Here is a 25174-nt window from a genome sequence, read left to right on the forward strand (position 1 = left end):
ATTCAAACTCCATAGTTGTTATTTGTGGCTAGTATTTTCCATCATGAGGACTTTGGAAATGTCTTAGATCCTTGTATTGCTGAGAAGGGTTAAGTCTATCAATATTAGTCATTGCACAATGTCATGGATTTATATAATTACTCGTAGAATCAGATGTGTTGGAAGGGATGTTAGCTGTCGTCTAGTCAACTTCACGTCTATAATTATTGGATTATAGCAGTGTGGATGCTCTAAGATGGAGATACCTAGTTGTAAAGTTGCTGGTTCTTTGAGTAGTTTAGTGTCCCATAGTCCAAACTCGCGTGATTCATTGTGTAGATTAGATGATCACCTAATTCTGGTTGGTATTCATAGATACCTTGACATAAAAGTGGTATACCTGAATCATACCTGAGTAGAACACAGGAATGTAAAACATAACAGTTATTGGAATGGAATTGGTTTCCCGGTGAGGTACTGCATATCATGTCAGTGGATATGACCTCTTGTCTAAGATATCATAAAGGAGATTCATGCTTTAGGTATTTGCTGAATATCTGATTAGATAATCTTTGAGGGTCCTTTCTAGAGTTCCAGTTTCAGTGTTCTGCATTTCAAGTTCCCTTCTAGCTGTAACATTTTCTGATGGATTCAGTATGCACTTCTCCAGTCCAAGGTAATTGTATAAACTCTATTTCTAGAACGTTACCAATTCTTTTGTTGAAATAATTCTTGTTATGGTTCATCAAAGGTAACAGTGTACTTCTGAGAATATGTTGGTTGACTTACAATCAGACCATTCCAGGTATCATTTAGATGGGATTTAGGAGATGAAGTCTGTTGTCTCATTTTCAGCTGATTGTTCCAGATCTCGAAAATTAACTAATTTCTTGGTTTCTCTGTCTAAGTAAAAATACATTTATGTTTTGTAGAGAGTGTTTTTTGCTTCCCTTTGCACTCAAAAAAATAAATTGATGAATTTCCCCCCCTCAAAAAAAATTTTTTTTGTCACTACGCTACTAATCATATTAACTAGAAAATACTTGAGTAAATGTTGCAAAAAAAAAAACAAACCCAAAACCCAACCAACAAAAACATCTGCAGGATATTCTTTTAAATGCTTTAAAAAGTGACTGAGGCAGTGACAGGTGGACCCTTTCCAGATCAAGTGACAAAACATGGTCAAGGTTGAGTTGCCTATGTCTTTCTTCAGTTTTAACTTAACAAAACAGATTTGAGGGCCACCTGTGGGGGCACATTCAATGATTCCTCTGAATTTGATAACAAACATCTCACTAAGTTATTTAGTTTATTGGAGTTTCCTTGTGTTGTTGGGCAGATGGTTCATCTTACCTTAATTATACTTCTTTTAAGATCCCTCTTGGTAGAGAAGCCTAGAACCACAGAGAATAGATTTGATTTTTTTTCTTTTAAAAAAGTTTTGTTGATGCCCTTTGTTTTTAAATTAATTTATTTCTTCAAATTCCCCCTTCCCCACTGAACTCTTAACTTTACAACAAAGAAAAACAAGCAAAAACACAAGTTATTTTGCTCGGCATCAGTTCATACAAATCTTCCCATGTTTCATTAAATCCCTTATACTGATCATTTCTCACTGCACAGTAATATTTCATTACATTAATATACTGTGGGGTTTTTTTTCCTAGCCATTTTCAAATTGATGGGTACCTACTTTCTGTCCAGGTGTTTTGTTACCATGAAGTACTAGGTCTGTGCTCCAAAGAGAAAGAAAAGGAAAAAGGACCCATAAGCACAAAAATACTTGTAGTAGCTCTATTTGTAGTGGCAAAGAAGTGGAAACTAAGGACAAATGCCTATTAATAGTGAAATGGCTGAACAAATTATAATATATGAATGTAATGGAATACTATTGTGCCATAAGGAGTGATAAAAGAGATGGGTTGAGAGAAACCTGGGAAGATTGTATGACCTGATGTAGAGGGAAGTCAGCAGAACCAGGAGAACAATTTCAAAAATAACATTATAAAGACAGTTTTGAAAGATTTAGGAACCCTGATAGATGCAATGACTACCACAATTCTGGATAATGAAGAATGCTGCTCCCACCTGACAGAAAGGTAGTGAACTTGATATGCAGAATGAGACATTCCTTTTTGGACATAGCCAAGTAGGAATATGTTTTGCTTAATTATAAATGTTTTTCTTAAAGATTTTTTTTTCTTTCGTAAGTGGGGGAGAGAGGGTGGATGCTTTTAATCAGGAAAAAAAAAGATAAACAAATGCCAAAAGATACGAACAGTTTAATCTCATTCTTGTGTAATTTAAAATTAATATCCATAATGGTTAGACTGTTTTACAACTATATCAACAGTGTATCAGTGAGCCTTTCTTTCCTTAGCTCCTCTAACATCAAATATTTGTACTTTTTGGTCATCTTTAAAAAATTTTCAGAGTGTAAGGTAAAAACTCAGAGGTATTTTATTTGATATTTCTGTTATTGATTTGGATATTTCTTTCATATATTGATGAAACCTATCAATATGTAGATGTTGATAGTTCGCATTTTTTCTTTTGAAAGTTTCCTGTTCTTTGACCATTTATCTGCTGGAGAATGGCTTTATGATTTTACATATTTCTATCATTTCCTTTTATATTTTGGATAACAGACTTTTATCAGTGAATTTTCTCTGTTGCAATTCCCCCTCACCCCACCATCAGCAGTTTCTCTTCTATTTTCATTGTGTGTACAAAAACATTTGACTTCTATGCAGTCTAAATTGTCTTTCTTATATTTTATGATCAGTCCTTGTTTGGTTAAGAATTTTCCCTCTTCCCTGTGAAATTTCTATTGCTGTTCTTTTCTGTTATTTGCATGACGTAATCTTTTGTGTTCTGGTCATGTATCCATTTTGAGCTTATTGTGGTATATGGTGTAAGATGTTTGTCTAACATAATTTCTGCCAAACTACTTTCCAGTTTTCTTAGGAGTTCTTGTCAAATAGAGTTCTTTCCCTAGTAATTCATATCCTTGAGTTTATCACACACTAGGCTACTGTTTTTCATTGCTTCTATTTTTTGCTTATCTACCTATTTTCCTGATTTGTTTTACTGTTTGTTAACCTGTACCAAATAATTTTATAATTATTGCTTTATGATATAATTTGACATTTAATAATGCTATGTGTGTTTGATTTCTTCCTGCTTATCTGTATCGTGTCTAACATGAAGCTGCTAATTCTGTACTCCCTCCCAGTCCCTAGATTTTCTCACGCTCGTATACAAGCTGTCTAACTATTCTATAGGGACCTGGAACATACAACAAAATATTAGTGCTGGAAGAGGCCTTAGAGTATAGAATGTTGGAATATAGAGTATTGAATGATACCACCAGAAGACACTTTGGAAAACAGGAATCTTGTTTTCTGTCCTAAAAAATAGTTCCTGAATATCTTCTGGTGTGATGAAAAAAGCATTGGATTTGAAGTCAATTAATTCAGCGACCATTTATTAAATACTTTTTCTTTGTAGAACATATATGTTAGGTTCTTGAAGATGTACAGTGCTTAGATAAATCACTGTCCCTGCTTTTGTGGATTTTATAGTCTAATAGGAGGATATGATTATAAACAAATAATCATAATGCTAAGTCAGGAAGACTTGTATTTGAGGCCTACCTCTGACACATACCAGAAACCTAACCATGCAGAAGTCATAACTTCTCTTTTCCCCATGTGGCTTTCAGGATCTCACATGGGGTAGTAGTTGCTATACAGGAGTAAGGATTTTCCATTTGGAGTTCTCAACACTGATTCAAATCACAAGTTGGGATGAAAGGCCAAACCAGAGAAATACATATTGGCCAGTCAGTCATTCAGCAGTCAGCCATTTTTGGGCACTGGGATATAGAGATTAACAACTATAGCCTCTGCTTGCAAAGAGTTCATATTCAATAAGGGGAGACAGTGTGTGCACACATGCCCCCCCCCCCACGCACACACTATATATATATCTTGTTTGAACATAGTTGTTTTCATGTTGTCTCTCTCATTAGACTAGGAGTTTCTTGAGAGCAGGTACTATTTTTTTTTGTCTTTGTTCATATCCCTAGCACCTAGCATAGTGCCCAATATATAGTAAGTGCTTATTTAATGCTTATTGACTGACTATATGGCCAAGGTCAAATCACTTCTCTATATCTCAATTTCTTCATCTCTAGAATGGGAATACAAATATCTGTAGCATCTACTTCACAGGGTTGTTGTGAGGTTTAAATGCATTAATGTATATAAAGTGTTTGCAAACTTTAAAATACTATGTAAATGTAAATTTAAAAAGTTAGCATTAATACTAATAATGATAATAATTATGATAGTCTCTTCCAGTTTTGATATTCTAAAATTTTAAGTACAAAAGACAGATATTAACAAAATACTATATGAAGTCTTTGGAAAGAAAAATCATTTCTGCCTTAGAGCATAAAGGAGGAAATGCCTTTTGAGCCAAGCCTTGAAGGATGGAAAGATTTTAATCAGTCAGTAAGTGAACAAGGGCACTGGGGTACAAAGACAAAAACCAGATAGATTTTGTCTTCAAGGAGTTTATATTCCATCAGAGCAGAGTTAAATTCTTAATTCTTAACCATTTTTTGTGTCATGGACTTTGTCACAGAGTCTGATAGAACTTGTGAACACCTTTTCAGAATAATGTTTTTAGGTGCATAAAATAAAATCCATATAATTACCAAGAAAGTAAAATATATTGAAATACAAGTGTCAAAACATTAAAAAAAACAAATTTGTGATATACTACTACATATGCTTCATTATTTTTTGCCTCATCAAATAACAAGAAAATGCTTTTAAAATATAGGCAAGTTAAAGTCAAATTTTATTTTTAAAAGACATGAAAACTGTTGTCCCTTAGCTTGGTTAAGAACATTAGAATGTGTAGGGGCAGCTAGGTGGTGCAATGGATAGAGCACTGGCCCTGGAGTCAGGAGGACCTGAGTTCAAATGTGACCTCTGACATATAACACTTACTAGCTGTGTGACCTGGGCAAGTCACTTAACCCTGATTGCCTAAGCACAAAAACAAACAAACAAACAAACAAAACCACCACCAACAACAAACCAAACAAAAAAGAACATTAGAGTGTATAGTGGTCTTTAACAAGGCAACATTCATATCAAGTTAGGTATCTAATTGATTTGAATTTTTGTTTCATTTTGATGATTATAAGTATTGATAATTAAAATTCATAAAGATATTTTATTGCAAATTGGTCCCACAACCAATGAGTTCATCTTTGGCTAGGTTAGTTTCTTAATACAGTTTATATCAGAAAGAAAAGGATTGTAAAGAAAGGGATTGTAATGCCATCCAGATAAAAATAACTTTTGCAAGAGTTCCAAAGTGTTTCCAGGCATTCTCAGATTTCTCTTTTCAAAGAAATTGAGGGAGAAATTTTTATCTCCACTCCATCTTGGTAAAGCATTTCTTTAATATCTGAAAGTTTGCAGATATTTTGGCCTGCACTTTCTTCTTCCATATTGACAGTCTAGCCAAGAAAGCTTTTAATTTTTTGGTAGTATCAATTATTATGACTTCAGGATTTTGAATAGAAAGAGTTATCTCATTCATATGGTTAAAATATTTGCCAGATAAGCCAACCAATGGATAAAATCCTCTATTTCAAAGTGTTTCAAAAGTGGCTTTTCTTTTTCTTTCCAAGAAAAGGTAAAAGTTTTGTCCTTAGTTCAAACCAGAGCTTCAAGACATGTTCACTTGAAAGCCAACACACTTCACTGTGGTAGAGAAGCACTTCATATTCTGTTCCCATTTTTTGATAAAATCTTTTAAAAAATATGATGATTCAGAGACTTGCTTTTGATAAACTTGGTGACTTTTGTGATTGTTGACAAAACTTCTTTCAGGATTGTTAGAAGTGTCTTTTTTTGTCAGTGTGTGTCTGTGTAAAAAGCAATGAGTGACATTGATGTGAGGAGCTTCCTTTTTTCATTAAGTAACAAAACTGAATATATTACCAAATATCACAGAAGTTCCATTTGTTCAAAGAGTAGTGAGCTTTTTTTTCCCAGTAAAAGTTTTGTTTGGAAAATATTTTTTTACCATTTCATAATTGTTGGTGGCTTTTGTGGTTCCCAAAAGGGATCTAGAAAATAAGAATTCTTTGATGGTGTTAGTATGAACATAGTATACAAAAACAAGCAGCTAGGTATATTGATGTATGTATAAATGTAATTTCATTTAATTTGAAGCATAATGGAGAACTGCCAATTCCTTGATGATCTTTAGAATATTAAAAAATATATGTATTAACCATTCCAGAATGTATCATGTTATTTAACAATGGTATTGCTTCCCATTTTTTCCCTACTTTGCAGTCCACAAACTAGCTCAATTATTTCCAGTACATAAGACTTTACTAAAGTCTCTCCAAGTAGTGTGGGACTTCTTTTGTTTGGCAATCTAGTAAACAACTTTATAGGATGCTTCAAGAAGAAATTTTTATGAAATGGCAAATTCAAGTTTTAGAAGTGTCCCAACTTTTTTGAATGAGCTTTCTTTGCATGAATAAAAATCTTCATCTTTAAATGCATTTTCAGCATGTACACTTGTGAGGTACTTTTTCAGTTTTGCTGATTTCATACTTTGGTTTACAAGAATTTTTCTACACAAAAACACACTGTGGTTTTTGTGTCCTGTTGTGTTCATTAATGTGAGAAAAACCATATTATACATAGTTGTCATCATACTTCCCTTTCTTTTACAGACCTAATTTAAGTTGAATTGTCAAAGCATAAAATAAAGCTAAAATAAAGTATGTGATTCAATTGGTATTTTTGAAATGATTTTGTATGGTTTTGGAGTGATTCATTTGATAAATCTGTATAGAATTTTTGTTAAAGTGTATGTTAGTCAAGAAATTTATATGGCATGTAAGTAAAAATAAGGAAGACCTTGTAGTTTATCCAAAGTGTTAACACTTTTAATGGCTTTTAACCCTTCTATAGTCATAGATTACAGTAATAGCTCAGGAGTTAGGTCCTTTCAGGAATTTGTTTTTTGTTGTATATGCAGTCATGTGACTTTATGGGTCTTCCTAGAAATGAGAGTCCTCATTTCTGATATCGCTCACAGTGTTCTTAGGAAGTTATACTTAAAACTTGTGGTATTTTCTTATAATAATTATACGTGAATACTACTTGAAAACTACTGCGTGTATATGTATTTACTTCAAAACAATGTACAAAAGGAGTATGAAGAAAAAAATAATGAAAAGAAATAGCTTTTATATTCACAGAATTTATTTCTTTGTGCATGACCCATATCATTGCTCAATTTGTTAGCAGTAATACGAAGTTACTTGAAACAACACACTTCAGTAGTTATCTCAGTCATTAAATGTATTTGAACTTGTCTGATCTACACTCATAGCCAGGCCTATTGGTGTTACAAAAGGTCATTGCCTTAGCAAGAAGTTAAGAATTCTCATTTGAACTGCCCAGTTTTGCAGAACTTTAACAGATGAAATTGACCCCTTGCTTTCCATATGTTAATCAATAGACAATCGTAAATATGTGAAACTGGAGAACAAGTTAGCTGTCTGGGTCACCAATTTGAGAACACCTTATTTTTTGATGGCTGAATGACAACTTAGGAGCAGAGTTGCCATTTGTAGTAGAAGTATCTGTAGATGGGAAGATTATGATCATTTGTGATCTGAGGCAGGTCTAATAATCTTAGTTTTAAGTAATAATGAGTGTAAGATATCTGCAGCAACAATAATGTGATATGAAAACATCTCTGATTTGTATTAGTAACAGTACTGCTAATGCTACTATGATTTCTTACCTGCCTTCATAATAGAAGGAAATGATAAATTTTAGTTAAAGGTTACTAAAAATAAAATGGTATTTTTTTCCCATCCAAGTTAATTTACCCCCTGAAATCTATTCACGGACCTCATGTTAAAACCACTGTTTTAGAAAAAAAACAACATTTACTTATAAGGGGTAGAGATAGGACCTGGACCTGTGATTTCATTGGTATAGGGAACTCCTTGATGACCAAACTTATACCCCTGCAATTCTGTACTTTGTCTTCACTGTAGTCTTAGACAATTACATAGAGCACTGAGAGATTATTTTGCAGCCTGAAACTTTGCTGAAGCTATTGTCACAATTAATAACTTTGCTGATTCCCTAGTATTTTCTAAGTAAACCATCATTTCATCAGTACATAGGGATAGCTTCATTTCTCTTTGCCTATTTTTATGCCCTTAATTTTTTTCTCGTCTTATTGTTATTGCTAGCATTTCTAGAGCTATATTAAATAATAAAGGCATCTTTGCTTTACTCTTGAATTTATTTGGAAAGCTTATAGAGCATCCCCATTGCATATGTTTGCCATTCGTTTTACATAGATAATTTTTATGATGCAAAGAAGGTCTCTCTGTGCATGTACTTTGCAGGGTCTTTAGCATTAATGAGTGGTATACTTTGCCAAAGACCTTTTCTATATCTATTGGGATAATCATGATTTGGCATGTTTTTGTTTTCAATGTGCTTCATTATGTTGATTGTTTTCCTAATGTTTAATCATCTTTACATCTCTAATATAAATCTATCTTGATTATAGTGAATGATTTTTTGGATGAATTACTGTAGTCTGACAAGATTTTATTTAAAAATTTCAGATCAGTTTTCATGAATGATATTGGTCTATAGCTCTATTGGAGTCCTGAGGAATTAAATGACTTGTGCGGGGTCTCACAGCCAGTTTGTGTCAGAGTGGGGATATGAACCCAGGTCTTCCTGGCTCCAAAGCCAACTTTCCATAAGTATGCTGCCTCACTCTCTTGACCACACATATAAGCAAATACTAAATATATACAAAATGAATACAACTTGATTTTTCAGGGTGAGACTGGGAGGGAGATGGAATAAAGAATTCCCTCCTGCAGAAGGTGGCACTTGAGCTGAGCTTTGAAGGAAGTTAAGGATTCTAAAAGGAACACAAAGAGGAAATACATTTCAGGCATGAGAAACAGCTTGTGCAAAGGCATGGAGATAGAAGATGAATGGTTGTGCGTGAGGAATAGCAAGCAGGCTCGTTTCACTGGCTGAGTTGAGAGGCAAGGTGTGGAAGCAGGGAAGTTCAGGAAGTGTTTTGGTATGGCAAGTAATAGATATCTAGGAAGGGCAACGGAGACTCACAAAAATAGAAGCAGAGCCAGTGTAGAGTTCACAAATCAAATAGAACTTTTGAGAGCTTTTTTTTTCCTACAAAATTATTTGTCAGATTTAATGATTTTGGATCTAGCATGAGGAGACTTGGGTTCAAGTCCTGTCTCTGACCCTTGCTAGCTATGTGACCCTGGACAAGTCTCCTAACATCTCTGGATCTCTCAGTGTTTTCATCTGTAAAGAAAAATAAAAAAGAACAATACTGTTTGCATTATCTTCCTCACAAAGAGTGTTGTGAGAAAAGCTCCAAAAATGTGAGCTACTATTATTATTGTTTTATCACTTTGATGCTCGCTTTGTGAAAAGCAACTTAATTGTCTAAATTTGACTTCCTGGAAACCTATTCAGTAAGTGTTCCCCTCTTGGACTTTTCCACACAGTTATTTCTTAATGACAGGAGATGGTGCTGCATTCCGAGCATGTATCTATCCAACCTCCCTTTCTCCCATTTGTGCCTTTGTCCATTTCGTCCCTTCCTTATTTTTCTCCTTTGTACTGGTTGGTTCATTTTGTAAATTGACAAGACGTGGGCTTTGTTGTTTTTCTATAAAGCCAGTTATTTTAGAGAGATAGTTTACCCGAGATAAGAGCTATTTATGTCATAAGCTATTGATTTTTAATTAATGTTGCCTAGGCTCTCGCATGTTGACAGAATTGGTAACAGCTTGTGGCATTTTTTAATTCCTTTTTTCTTTTTGGTATTTTGACAATGTCATTCATATCTCATGGAAAAAGTACCTCTGTCAGGTTAAATGTTTGTTCAAACACCGAACAGAAAAGGAGAGGAGGAAACTCTATGCTGCCTGGAAACCTTGATCTGTTGCCAAAGTATTTAAACAATGTCGTGTTTTGGTTTTCTAGTTCCAAGCTGCTTCTCAAATCCCTTGCTAATTAATCCAGTTAATTCTTTGTAGACTCACTGTATGCTGGTGCTGCTATCATTGAGAGCCTTGTTTTGTTTCTGAACCAAACCTAAGCCCTGTTAGCTTGTAGTACTAAAGTGAGTGCTTACAGATGTGAATACAATGTTTGGATTCTTTAAAAAAGAGTGTGTGCACAGACGCCTCATGTGCTTGTGTTCTCTTAACTTTAGAGAGCTTCCTGGATGAACATTTCAACCTCAAAATAAGTAAAAGAAAATAGAATATACCATTTGTTCTGGTCAAATACTGTTTGCATTCTTGGCTAACAAAATGTAAAATAAAAAGATCTGTCTTTCGGTATTTCACAGAAACATAGAACAAAATCTTAGAGGTGGATGGAACCCCAGAACATTAAGTGTTAGTGCTGAAAGAGAAGCTAGAGATGACCTTGTCCACCTCCCTCTTTTTACACAAACTTTGGCTTAGAAAGATAAAGTGACTTGCCCAAGGTGAAATGTTAGAGCTAACATTGGAAAGTAGTTCATTCAGACTTATGATCAGTCCAGGACTTTTTCTTATTAGATTATGTACCAGGTACTTCTTGTATTTTTGTTGGATTTTTATGAAGGTAAAGACAAAAAGGTTTTCATTCATTCTGTTTTATGACACTGTGATAAGAAGATACTAATGACATTTTTTACCAAGACTCAAGAATGTTCTTGTTATGTTTTGGAAGAATCAAAACTGAAATGCAGAAAAGTTGACATTTGTTTATTTTCCTCCTAACCCATCCAATCCAGTAGTAAAATACAGTAGTAGAAAACTGAACAGCCCTCATTTTGAGGCATGCAGTTATGGTAAAAAGAGCCATTGCTTTGGAGAAAGAAGAGTTGGGTTTGCGTCTGCAATGGAGCTGTGGGATAGTATCTTCCTGTACAAGTTAGGGATAATAGGCTTGCACTGCCTGAATCATAGAATTGTAAGGAAAGCACATTTGTGACCCTTAAAGCACCATAAAAATGATTTATTCTTTGTTATTACAATAATGGAAAAGTATAATATAAATGTAAGCTGTTAGTATTTTAGCTTTTTGGTTGATAATTACTTTTTGACTAGTTAGATCTGGTCTAAGATCTAAGAAACCTCGGAACTCCTTTAAAACTGGTAGTATATATGTTGGGCTTTGAGTTGTAAGCTAGAGTAATCAAGAAAGGGATTTCCCTGGTTTTTAAAGGAATTGTGGGTGACCTATCCAGTTTTATTATACACTTAGACCCCTTCTTCCTTGGCTATCTAGTTTCTCTCTAGTTTAGGTACTCACATAATCATGTCGTCTTAAAACGCAAAGGGCTCTCAGTCTACTCTAATGGTTCTCACAGCTTTTCTCTGATGGCACAGCCTTTGCCATGTGCTCGGGGAAGTCCCAGCACTGTAATGGAGAATTCTGTCAAGCCCAAATCTTCCTCTCAGCAATTTCTGTCTATTGTTCCTAGTTCTTATTTCTGTGGCCAAGCAAAACAAGTCTGCTCCCTCTCCCACCTTGATAGGGTGGCCTAGGGACTAGAGCGCTGGCCTCTGAATCAAGGACCTAGTTTCAGAAAGTATTGGATCTATTACCAATTACTTTGTGACCCTGGATAAGTCACTTACCCCAGGCAACTCTGAGCTTTTAAGTTGTAGAGAATGTACTGATCTGCCTTGGTAGAAGAAGTTTCTCATTGGGAGCTCCCTACACCCATGAAATCACAGGTTTGGGTTAAACAAACAAACCAACCCAATAGAACACCCACAATTTCAGTGCACATTTAGTGTAAACTCCCGGCATACTAGTGTGCATATCCTTTGAAAATCCTTGATCTAGTCCTGCTCACACTCTGAAAAGAATGTACAGTGTACCAGATAGGTGATAATTCAGCGTTTTCTCAGGTACCTCCAATGAGGAGAAATCACTGTCTTCCCAGGCAGCCACTCCACTAATAGATAGTCCTAATTGTCATGAAGTTTTTCCTGACATCAAGCCTAAGCGTGCCTCTTTGTGACTTTCACCCATTATTACAGATAAGTTAAGGCATTTGGGGAAGGGATTACCCTGAAGCCTACAAATTCTTCATAAACATCAGAAGATGATATTTCTGCAGTTATGACATCAGACCCAGTTACATTTTAATCTGGTTTGGGTGGCACTTGTGAGTGTTATGGACTTGATGGAGCCACAGTGTATTTGACACCTCTGTTCTATAGTAATTTTGCAGTATATGGATTGACTTTCTCATGAAATCTCTTTTACAACATTTTATATTTTGAGTAACACCCTAGTTCTCTTCTCTTGTAGAGTTTTCTCTTTGGAATATATATATATATATATATATATATATATATATATATATATATATATATATATATATATATATATATATAATTTTGCTACATAGGAAATATAACCAATAGAGGAAAAAATCCCAAATAGCAATATAAGATGAATGTTGTGTGGGTTTGTATACATAATACATACTACATAAAATCTATAATTAATTCTGAATGTAAGAATAATTGGTCTTGAAATCCTCCCACACAATTAGGAGTTATACTGGGTGCTCTTTCATTGGAAAGAGCTTTACACCATCTATTTGCTGTGTACTGTTAACTTTGATTCCCTATAAGAAGTTTATGCATATGTGCAGATAATGTATGATCAAAGTAAAACAGTTATTTGTAGATGGATTAAATTTATAGCAATACATTTCCCAAATTAATCTAATCTTTCTCTGCCGGAGTCACATTCTGATGTTTGAGCTCTGAAGGATCTGCCAGTGGAATGTAAGGTCTAGCAAGTTAGAATGCTGGAAAGACTTTGAATACTGACTGGCTGAGTTAAGGGAAAGCCTCATTACAAAATGTTGGCAACTAGGTTGCCTGTTAAACCAGACTTGAACTTTAAGTAGCATGATGGAAAAAGCACTTGACTTGGAGTCTGGAGACTTGAGATAAGGAACAATTTTGCTCTTTATTAGCCATTTAACTGTGGGCAACCTCTATGAACCTCTGTTTCTTTTTCTGTAAAGTGAGAGCAATTATATATGGACTATCAGCATCACAAGGTTGCTGTGAAGAAAGCATTTCTTCAGCAAATATTTTTTAAGCACTTAATAGTGTGCATGCCCTGCTAGGTGCTAAGGATGCAAAAGATAGATACAACATAGATTCTGCTCTTGAGGAGGTTGCAGTCTAAGAGAGGGAAGGATGCGTTTACAAATACTTATGATACAAGGAAGAGCAAGAACTACAGATGTCTAGGCAGAGTGCTAGAGGACTTTAAGAAAAGATCACTTTCACCAAGATGAATAAAGACTTGTTCTCTGCTCTCAAGGAAATTATAATTTAGAAATATAAAGATGATAAACTAGTAATGATAATCATGATATTTCTATGCTTTATTGGATTATTTTTCCCTTTTGGAAAATATTTTTTCTTTAGAGGCAGCTGTGGTAGAATGGAAAGAAGACTTGTCAGAGAATTGTGATACCTTGGTTATAGTTCTAACCATTTAACTATCATCTTTTGTGATATAGCCCTTCTTAAAGTGTGGGTTGCAAGTAGAAAGAGTTTAAGAAGGCCTGATCTAGAACTTCCTTGACTGATTCAAGGGAGGTAGTGGTACAGTGGAAAGTATATTGTTTTAGAATGAGAAGATGTGAGTTTGGAGCTTAACACTACTCCTCATAGGGCATCACTTCATTTTTTTAGGTCTTAGTTTCCTTGCCTATAAAATGAACAAGTTGGATTAGATGACCTCTAGCTCAAAGAATGTGATCCTATAAGGTTCCAGACTTTAATTCTTTAACTAGAAGAAACTAGGAGGATAACTGATGAGTTGTAAACACATGTTTTAACCACAAAAGCCATGGTTGAACTTATGAAAAGGAAATTTAACTAAACAGTGGTAGACTTTTTTTTTTAATGTTAGAAAATGTTAGAATAATGGCAAAAGTCCTGTATGTGAAATGAGGAATTCTATAGGACCTTGGGTAGGTCACTTCATTTCTCTGGGCTTGTTTCTTTATCTGTAAATGTGTAGGTTGGACTGGATGCTCTGTCTCTAAAGTCACTTTCAGCTCAATCCAATGAGAACTGTTTCATCTAGCAGGCTTGTGTTCCCTTAACTTTCTTCTTAATCATGTTTTTTTATGGCTTACAGTACCAGTTAAATGGATGAATGCCGCATTTCTCAGAAGGATGCCTTTAGTGCATTGGTCTTAGCTTTGAGCTGACCTTGTTGGTGCTCGCCTAAAATGTAACTGGTACAAGATAGGCCATTAATACCAAAGTACACACACTGAAACACGCATCCTGTATTTGGTACTGTACAGTTGGGGAACTTTATACCAAAAGAGATAAGCCATTGTTAAGAGTCAGGGTCTTGGTTGTTTTTTCTTCTGTTAATCTCACCCTCTATAGATAGCCAAGGTCTTCCCTTTTCAAACAAGATAACTATTGGAATCAATCCTGATTAGAAGACATGAGTCTTATCATAAAAAGATCCAGGGACCGCTTTTGGAAGAGTATTTTTGCCTTTGTTTTAGATCTTTTTCTCCTTCATTTTGAGGCCTTCTAAGTTTTGAAGGTACATATCAATACTTTACTAGTTCAAGGAACTGTGGTTTAATTTGTGTTAGTATTAACAAAGTGGAGGCAGGTTATAACTCCTCTACAATTTGGTAAATAGATTTGGAGAATAATTCATCACTGACTAATCTGATGATGAACCTCTTAAACTTATCTAGGTTAGTCGAGGACCTTGAAGTTTTAATAACTATAAATAAAGTTTACAAAGCATTTTCCTCCCAATAGCTTTGTGAGAGATGAAATGCAAGGATTAGAGACTCCTTGAGGACAAGGACTTGTTTCTCTTTGGTCTTTGTATCTTTAATAGCATGCACAATGCCTTCTACACTGAGGCATTTAGTAAATGTTAGCGAATTGAATTCTTCCCATTGAGAAGAGGAATCTGGTGAGGAGAGAAATTAAGTGACTTGTCAATAGTCATACAGCTAATAAGTAGGAGAGCCAGGATTGAAACCCATGCCTTCTAACTCCAAGTCTACTTCTTTTGCTACTATATTGTGCCATCTTTTTCTTATGCATGTCTTCTTAAAGGTTTCAAGGGAAGTACAACTAATAGTTGCTGCCCGCTAGAGTTGTTTTGAACCTAAGAATTCCATGTAAGGCAATGTGACATAGTGGAGAGATGCCTAGCCTTGGAGTTAGGAAGCCCTGGGTTCAAATTCTGTCTTTGATTCATACTAGTTGCCTGACCATGGGCAAGTTACTTTACTTCTCATTGTCCCAGACAACTTGCAAAGACTATAAATTATATATAGAGTTGCTGATTTATATTGGTGATAAAACTTTACATGCTGGATATGCTTCACATTGATTGAAACCACAAGCCCAGACTCTCTTCCCCATTGTTTTTTCTACTGTCTGTTATCATTCAATGAAGACCTAAGTTTTTCTCATTCAGCATTGTGGGATCATCCTAGTATTGTTTAGGGACTTTCCAGTTCATCTAGCCCAATCCCTTAATTTTACAAATGAAGAAATGGAGGTACAGAAAGGGATAATTGACTTTCTCTAGGTCACGTGGGGAGATTATGATGAAGTTAGAGTTTGAACTTAACTTTTATACTCTGGCATTCTCTCTTTTCCTATCTGCTTAGCATATGAGGATTCTATGGGGATTCTCTGTGGGGATTAGTGAGGTAGAAGCTCCCCCTCAGCAACTATGGTGACAGTAGTCACATATATTGGTAGGCAAGCCTGAACATTGGGTTCCTGGATACTTCTTTTTGCTTTATTTCTTTTTTCTGGAATATACTTTGCTGATACTAAATTTTATAAAATCATGAATGGAAACAGCCCAGATCTACTACAACCAGAGGGCAAAGTAAAGATAGAAAGAAATTTGGTATCTATGGGTTGGTAAAAGCACTGAATTTGGGAGTATAAAAGTTAAGTTCAGGCAGATGGGCCTGTCCTCTTAGAATCATAAAATCCAAGGGCTAAACGGGATGTTATAGGTGATCTAATCTAAACCTTGTCAGGAACAGAAATCTTTTCTGCATCAGTCCTGACAAGTGGGCCTCTGCCCTATGCTTGAAGACCTGTAGTAACAAAGAGTTCATTTTCTTCACAGGATTCCCATTTAGTTTGAAAAAGCTCTAATTGGTAGGAAGTTAAATTTAATCTACTGATATTATACTATTCTAGAATAACAGAATTTCAGAGTTGGAGTGATGGCCTTAGAAGTGAGAACCATCTGTTCTCAAAAACATTTAAGAATATATATTCCATACCTTTGCTTGTTTGCCTCATTGTTTAGTGCCAGGGGTTTCTTGAGAGCCAGTATCATCACCAAAGATTTTATGGGTTACTCTTCATTTTATCTCTGTTCTTCTGTGGCCTTTTCATGGTTTGGCAGTGACTATGGCTTCTTGAAGTCTGTCCCAGTGATACATGAGTTCTTATAAGTCCTCCCAAACTGGAAATACTTCAGGTATGGGCCTGGTTATGTATGAAGTATATGTCTCCTCAGTCTGGAGAGGCTTATCACTAGAGTATAGACCACTGCATAATGAATTTTTTTTTCCTTTTGATCAGAACAACTTGTGTAAGGAGTGTGTGTGTGTGTGTGTGTGTGTGTGTGTGTGGCCATACATGAAGCCTTTCCTGCTTAATAGTACTTGCATGTATGTTGTATACTTGTAGCACATCATCAAGGAGATGGGCATGTCAGATATTGAGAATGCTGGATAATGTATAGATAGTCTGAATGCTGTACTGTGTTATCCAGAATATGAAAGTTATAGAGGAAGATAGCCATTACATTGGGTGGCTTCTCTCCAGAGGATTCATAGGGGAACATGGACCAGAATCACAGCAGGAGAAGGTGCAGAGGCAACATGGTATAAGGGAAAGAACATTGGTGGTATTGGCAGAGGACCTGGGTTTGAATCCTTCCTGTGTGATCTTAGGTAAGCCAGAGGCCTCAGTTTCCTCACTTATAAAAAGAAGGGCTTAGGCTGGATGATCCTTAGGATCCTTTCTCTTTCTCAGACCCATGAGGCTGTGGTTGCTCTTGGTATTGGGCGAATACCTACACTGAAAGGCAGTATAGTAAACAGCAGTGAACATTCATGAGAAGCACCTACTGTGTGCCAGGCAATGTGTGAAACATAGATACAAAGAAAAGCAAAAGAGAGTCCGTGTCCTCAAGGAACTCTGTGTCTAATAAGGGAGACAATAAGCGAGCAACTGTGTACAAATAAACTATATACAAGATAAATGGGAAAAAATTAACGGGAAAGCTTCGTATAGAAGGTGAGACTAGTTGGGACTAGAAGGAAGCCAGGGAAACTAGGAGGTGGAGATGAAGAGAGAAAGCATTCCAGTTATGGGGGACAGCCAGGGAAAATTCTTGAAGTGGAGACATAGTACGTCCTGTTTGGGGAGCAGCAAGGATGCCATTGTCACTGGATTGCAGAGTATGTGAGGGGAAATAAGGTATAAGAAGACTGAAAAAATAAGGTGGGGGTTAGTTATGAAGGGCCTTGAATGCCAAGCAGAGAATTTTGTATTTGATCTTGGAGGTGATGGGGAGCCACTAGAGTTTATTGAATAGAGAGATGATATGTCATTATCAGTACTATCAGTAGAATATAGTTGGAAGAACAGTCCTTTTGGAGTATTTGGATCCAGTTTTCACCTTTGTCACTTAGACTAGATGGTTTTTAATATCTTTTCTGACTCTGATTTTATAACTATGTGATGAGATCACAGACCTAAGTGCGTACATTATAAACACTTTGGTATACATATACAAGTGTGTATATATTTACACATATGTATACTCATATGGCTATTTGCATGGGTCTGCAATATGATTTGTGTATGTACTTTTTCCATGGTTACAGATTATTACTCTTTCACCCTATAGTAATTAGTCTTTGTTAGTTGATGTGTCAGAAAAAAAAATGACCCAGTAGTCAGATCTTTTGTTGACGTACTTTTGCATTTAGCAAGGCTGGTCCTTGAAAAACAGACTTAATCAGTTTATCAGTGTATTGATACTTGAAGATGTCCAGCTTGGTAAGACCTGTCAAGTGCTCTGCCATCATAGACTTCAAAATCAAAGCCTTGTGGTGTGCCGTTATGGATTTCAAAATCCCAAGGTCACTTTCATGCCATGATCAGGCATCAGAGAGGTAGGGAAGGAAATAAGCATTTATATAGCTCCTACTATGTGCTGGGCACTGTACTAAGAGCTTTTTATAAATATTATCTCATTTAATAGGAAGACTTTAGTCAGGGGTATATCAAATGCATTTGTGTTTATATACATAGCTTAAGATCTATATGTATATAATTGTTTATAAGTGATTTACTTCTATATTTCATGTACCATCTCTTTCTTATTACATCGAAGATTTTTCTAATATTCTGAGATGGCATCAGTATCATGTAAAGTTTAATGGTCAGGCACCTGAAATTTTTGTTTAGTAGAATCTCTCATGCTGGATTCTATCAACAGCTCAGTTCACTGCAGTTAGCATTGGTGCTTCCTTGTGCTAGTGGAGTTTATGGGCTTTAGTATTATTAGTTTGATAAAAGGAGGTGCTGTATAAATCTAACACCTAGACCGATACAAAGCATCTTGTGATGGCAGAACCACACAAAGAGGAAAAAAGCATCAGAAGATTAAAACTGTGTTTGTTATTGGGGTCACTTAGTAAATGATACCACTTTTCAATGGAATCTTTGGGGATATTTTTAAAAATTTGGTAACATTTGTATTTTTTTAGCTGTCATTTTCAAGGCTATTGGTCAGTTCAAAGCCTTTTTGATGCCATTGACTTTCTATGCTGTAATCACTGTTTTAGGCCCTGATCTCCAGGGATGCATAAATTATGATAATAGGTTGAGGGGGATATTGGAGCGGAGGTTTTTGTAACATTATTGTCCCCTCTGGGATGATACTTTGTACGATTATGCTCTGCAGGTTGTTAGGCTGTACAACCAGATGAAGTTCCACACAATGCCACAGATGACGATTGAATATTAAATGGATATGGGGGAGGACGGAGCAGGCATCCATCATAAATGATCTGATTTGAACCCTGGAAGATATGTGAGAATAAAATGGAGATGAAAGAGAGGAGAGAGGAAAAAAGAGGGAAGAGAGAGAGAGAGAAGGAGAAGAGGGGAAGGAGGGGGAGGGGAGGGAATGAGGGAGGGAAGGAAACATAAACTTCCTTCTTGCTTTTCCAATAATTCAATGACATTAGCTATATCTGTTTGTTTTAAGTTTTTGATTTTTGCTTCTCACTGCTTCCTGTCATTTTTTTAAAGAAATATTGCTGTTATTAATATTACTTTAGTATTTTGAGAGATCTGTGATTCCTTTGGTGTGGGTGGTTCCTTCATTGAGAAAAATTTTAACCACTCTTTGCCTTAGAAGATGGTCTTCATGAGTTGCTGTGGCAAAAATTAAAAAAAAATACTCTTCACCTTGAGGCCATTATCCTGGTAATGAACCTTGGTGGTCCAAGTCTCTCCCAACCTTAAAAAAGCCTTCAGTAGACCTAACCATCTCTTCAATCTATTATTCCATAACACTCCCTCTTTCTCATCCAGACCCGTGGAAAAAGCTCTCTATTTGCCCTGCCTCTGCATCCTCTCCCCTCACTCTGAATTCTTTTGCCACCTGGCTTCCCATTGTTTCACTTAAGTGAAGTTACTCTCCCTGAAGATAACAGTGCTCTTTTAATTGCCATATCTGATGGTCTTTTTGTCACTTCTCTCATCCTTCCAACTTGTTTGCTGCAGTTGGTGTTACTGGATGCTCTCTCCTCTCTGGTTTTTGTGACTATTCTTTCCTGCTTCTTTTCCTATCTGCTTAATTACTACTTAGTTTCCTTTGCTGGTTCATCATCCATATTGTGCTCCCTGTTATATAATCTAAGACTCTGACCAGGCCCTTTTCTCTTCTCTCTCTATAGTCTTCTTCAGTTACTTCATTAGCTCCCATGTTTTAGTTATTATTATTGCTGTGCCAATGACATACACACACACACACATATATATATGCACACATACATATATACATATACATACACACACACATATATACACACACACACGTACATGTATATCTCATGTCGTGTAAGTATCATTCCTACCTTACCACATTGCCTATTGGACAATTCAAACTGGAAGTTTGCTTTTAGATAGCACAGTGGTTAGAGCCCTGAGCCTGGAGTCAGGAAGATCTGAATTCAAATCTAGTTTTGGACACTTACTGGCTGTGCAACCCTAGGCAAGTTGCTTAGCCTCTCTGAGCCTCAATTTGCTCATTAGAAAATGAAGATAATAATTATGAGGATCAGTTGGGATAATATATGTAAAGCACTTTGCAAATCTTAAAGTTCTGTATAAATGTTAGCGATGATGATGATGTTTCATAGGTAAGTCAAACTTAACATGTCTGAAACAATTTATCTTCTCTCTACTCCCACCCCTTCCAAACTTCCCTATTTTTGTCAAAAGCACTGCCACCCTTCTAGTCTTTGAGGTTCAAAACTTCATCCTTGACTCATTGTTCTTCTTCATTCCACATTTCTAGTATTGTCAAATCTTGCCATTTTTTGCTTCCACAGTATCTGCTAACTCCCTTCTCTTTACTCACACAACTGTCACTTCTTTTGAGGTGCTCTGTCATCTTTTACCTAGATTGTTGTAGTGGCCTCCTAATTGGTCTCCCTGCTTCAATTTTCTTCCCATTCCTGTCCCAACTCCACACTGATGGCAAAATAATTTTCCTTAAGAGTGGATCTGATCATGTAATTCCCCTATTCATTAACTCCAGTTTACTCTGCTGTTGCCTCGAGGATTATAAACTCTTCTGTTTAGTTTTCAAATCCTTCCACAACCTGGCCACCAGTCTATCTTTTCAATTTTACTGGACATGGACAGTGTATGGTCAGGCCAAATTGGTCCTTTTTGTTACACAAAGCAATCCACCTTCCGTTTCCATGCCTGGAATGCATCCGTTCCTCACCTCTTGACTCATAGAATCTTTCTCTTCCTTCAAAAGGTAGTGTAAGCATCACTACCTATATGAAACCTTTCCTCATCCCCTTAACTCTGATCTTCTCTCTTATTCTTATATTTAGTTACTTTGTACTTATTTGTGTTTCTCTTTATATTTGTTCTGGATATCCTTACTTGTCTCCTTTGTTAGAATGTAAGTTCCTGGAAAATAGTGATTGTTTCTTTCTTTGTGTTTGTAACCTTAGCACAATGTCTGGCACATTAAATCCTTATTAATCAGTTGATTGGATGATACTAGATATATTGTGTCCAAACTCATAAGCAAAGTCTTTCTCTGTTGATACTAGCTCTTATGCTTTACTGTTGTAGCCTTCACTACCCTAGGTTCACCTCCATGTTTTCATAAGATATTAGAAAATAATTTTAATAAATGAGTATTATTAATAATAAAATTATACAAAATTAAAAGAATATAAACCCATCCTGATGCAACCATGGGGATAACTGTTGAAAAAAGTCCATTAAACAATGTTTGTAAAGCACTTTACAAATCTTAATTGATTTATGTTAGTTGTGTGCTTTTGTTATTATTATGGAATATACTGTAGAATACTATAAAATTATTTTTTAACATTGTATGGCTTGTAAAATAGTTTCAAATGAAGGCAGCTTCCGAGACTAGTTCTAGAAATATTTGAATTAGTAGCAACACAGTTTAAGTAGCAGTTTGAAGAAATTCTCCCAAGGGGACAATTTTGATACTCATTTGGTTGGATAAATTCAAGTATATTTGCTATGCCTCCACCAAAGTTCTCCTCCAATTAAACCAACTAATTAAAATGCCCATATCCTTTGAACCAGAGACTCCATTACTAGTCACATACCTCAGGAAGGTCAAAGAAAGAAAAGACCCATATTCACCAAAATATTCATAGCAGCACTTCTTATAGTAGCAAAGAACTAGAAATAAATTAGATGCTCATTAAGTAGGGAATGGCTAAAGAAACTATGGAACATTAATTTAATGAAATGTGTATAGGATATCCAGTTTGAGATGTCCTCAAAGTATTTGTTGAGTTAGGAGAGAGCCTAGATCTATAGATCTGGGGTTCATTGGAATGGGAAGAGGTATTGAGATGGACCATAACTGGGAAATAGCACAGCATTTTCAGTGGTCTGAAGCTGCTCCCTGAAACTCAAAGTCTGTCTTTTAAACCTGTAGTATTCGCTAGAGAATATAGATCTGGGAATCTTGAAACATCACAATCTCAGAAGAATGCAATTGCAGGTGATCCAAAGGGCAATGAAAAGACACATAGTAGCTGTAAGTAGCCTCCAGCATTTTGTAACAATTACCTGCTGTTTCAGCTTGTTCTAGCTATTTTGGGACTTTCTGCAAGTTTTCCCTAAAGAGTCAGATTGGTCAGCGAATGCTGAAAGAAATATGTCTTTATTTGGCATGTTTTGCTTAACACAAGGAAGGTATGAGGGTTAACACAAGGCAACCACTGGGGGAAAGGGACAGTCAAAGATACAACTAGTGAGGTTATTACAACCTTGAATGTGATGGTTATTCAGGCAATGACAGGAGGCAGAAGTGGGTCAGTGATGAACCTGTGAAAAGTTTTCCTTTAGATATGGCATATATTCAGACTATCCCAAGCTCTCATCACTCTTCTTTAATCAGTACCAGAGACACGTGAGTCTTTCATACCCTCCAAGACAAGAATAGTTCAGTGACTTAGGTATGAATGTGAGTTTTATAGAGGAGGGATGAGGTCTCGCTCAGGTACATCCTACATGATCAGACCTATGTTTTAGAAAAATCACCTTGGCAGTAGGGAGAGACTTGAAGGAAGGAGACTGATTAGAAGACTATGGCCTGAGGTTCCCTGGGACAAACTATGAACTCATGGGATTTATTGTATTATTTTAAATTTTCATCTGTCAGACACCAGACAAACTACTAGCATAAGGTAGTTCAGTTTCAACTTTAGATAGTGCTACATTCCTTTTGATCACATTCTCTGTTGTTTAAGATATGTTTTTGTTTACTTATACTTTTAGCTATGCCAGTAACTTCTAAAAATTTCTAATTTCTTATGTCATATCTTTGCAAAAGCTTTATTTTGCAGGGTTCTTTTAAAAATCAAGTACTGCACGAAAATCAGTAGGAAACAGGAAATAAGAATGGTAGTGTCCAATTTGATTCCAAGGTATGGGAAGGTAGGTGTGCCTGCCCAATAGGCACATACATTCCATTAGTAAGTAGTTATGGTTATTTAAAAATTAGATAAAATATTTTCTTTTAAGTTATATGTATTTTTTTCAAATGTCAATTAGATCATTAGGACATAAATATTAAATTCTTTGGACATGACTACTATTTAATAAATGGAACTGGTAGGTGTTTTTTTTCCTGATTTTTTTTTTGAGGCAGTTGGGGCTAAATGACTTGGCCAGAGTCACATAGCTAGTGAGTTATCATGTGTCTGAGGCAGTATTTGAACTCAGGTCCTCCTGACTCCAGGGCTGGTGTTCTATCTACTGTACCACCTAGCTACCCCCTGATCTTTTTTTAAAAATTAATTTATTTTTAGCTTTCAACAATCACTTCCATATACTTTTGAGTTTTAAATTTTTCTCCCCCTCCTTCCCCGAGATGACATGCTATGGGCTGTACATATACATTTCTATTAAACATATTTTCATATTAGTCATGTTGTAAGGAAGAATTAGAACCAATAAGATGAACCACAAGAAAGAGGAACAAAACAAAACAGAAGGGGAAAAAAAAGAAAATAGCATGCTTCCATCTGCATTCAAACTCCATAGTTCTTTCTCTGGATGTGGATACCATTTTCCATCTTGAGACTTTTGGAGATGTCTTAGTTAGATCCCTGCATTGCTGAGAAGAGCTAAGTCTATCAAAGTTAGTCATTACACAATGTGGCTGTTACTGTGTACAGCGTTCTCCTGGTTCTGCTCACTTCACTCAGCATCAGTCCATACATGTCTTTCCAGGTTTTTCTGAAGTCCATCTGCTCATCATTTCTTATAGCACGATAGTATTCCATTACATTCATATACCACAAGTTTTTCAGCCATTCCCCAATTGATGGGCATCCCCTCAATTTCCAATTCTTTGCCACCACAGAAAGATCTGCTATGAATATTTTTGTACATGTGGGTCCTTTTCCCATTTTTATGATCTGTTTAGGATACAGCCCTAGAAATGCTATTGCTGGGTCAAAGGGTTTGCATATTTTTGTAGTCCTTTGGGCATAGTTCCAAATCGCTCTCCAAAATGGCTGGATCATTTTCACAACTCCACCAACAAAGCGTTAGTGTTCCAATTTTCCCACATTTTCTCCAACATTTATCATTTTCGTGTTTTGTCATGTTGGCCAGTCAGATAGGTGTGATGTGGTACCTCAGAGTTGTTTTGATTTGCATTTCTCTAATCAATAGTGATTTGGAGCATTTTTTCATATGACTCTAGATGGCTTTAATCTCTTCATCTGAAAACTGCCTGTTCATATCCTTTGACCATTTATCAATTGGGGAATGACTTGTATTCTTATAAATTTGACTTAGTTCTCTATATATTTTAGAAATGAGGCCCTCATCAGAGATACTGGTTGCAGAAAAAAAAACTTTATTTATTTTTTCTTGGTGAAGCAGTTGGGGTTAAGTGACTTGCCCAATGTCACGTAGCTAATGAGTGTTATATGTCTGAGGCCAGATTTGAACTCAGTTCCTCCTGACTCCAGGGCTGGTGCTCAACCTAGCTACCCTGGTGTAAAAATTCTTTCCGTTTTCTGCCTGTCTCCTAATCTTGGGTGCATTGGCTTTATTTGTGCAAACCTTTTCAATTTGATATAATCAAAATCATCCATTTTGCCTTTCATAATGTTCTCTATCTCCTGTTTCATTATACATTCTTCTGTTCTCCATAAATCTGACAGGTGAACT

The 25174-nt window shown here is 35.9% G+C and overlaps 1 protein-coding gene across 7 annotated transcripts in view; it reads left to right on the top strand.

Moving 5' to 3' along the window:
- Positions 1 to 25174, top strand: part of DENND1A (DENN domain containing 1A) — a 691139-nt gene that overhangs the window by 80714 nt on the left and 585251 nt on the right. The gene's annotated exons all lie outside the window — the stretch shown is intronic.

Source organism: Phascolarctos cinereus, unplaced genomic scaffold (assembly GCF_003287225.1).
Source record: "Phascolarctos cinereus isolate Bilbo 61053 unplaced genomic scaffold, phaCin_HiC Scaffold_2;HRSCAF=192, whole genome shotgun sequence".
NCBI lineage: Eukaryota > Metazoa > Chordata > Mammalia > Diprotodontia > Phascolarctidae > Phascolarctos > Phascolarctos cinereus.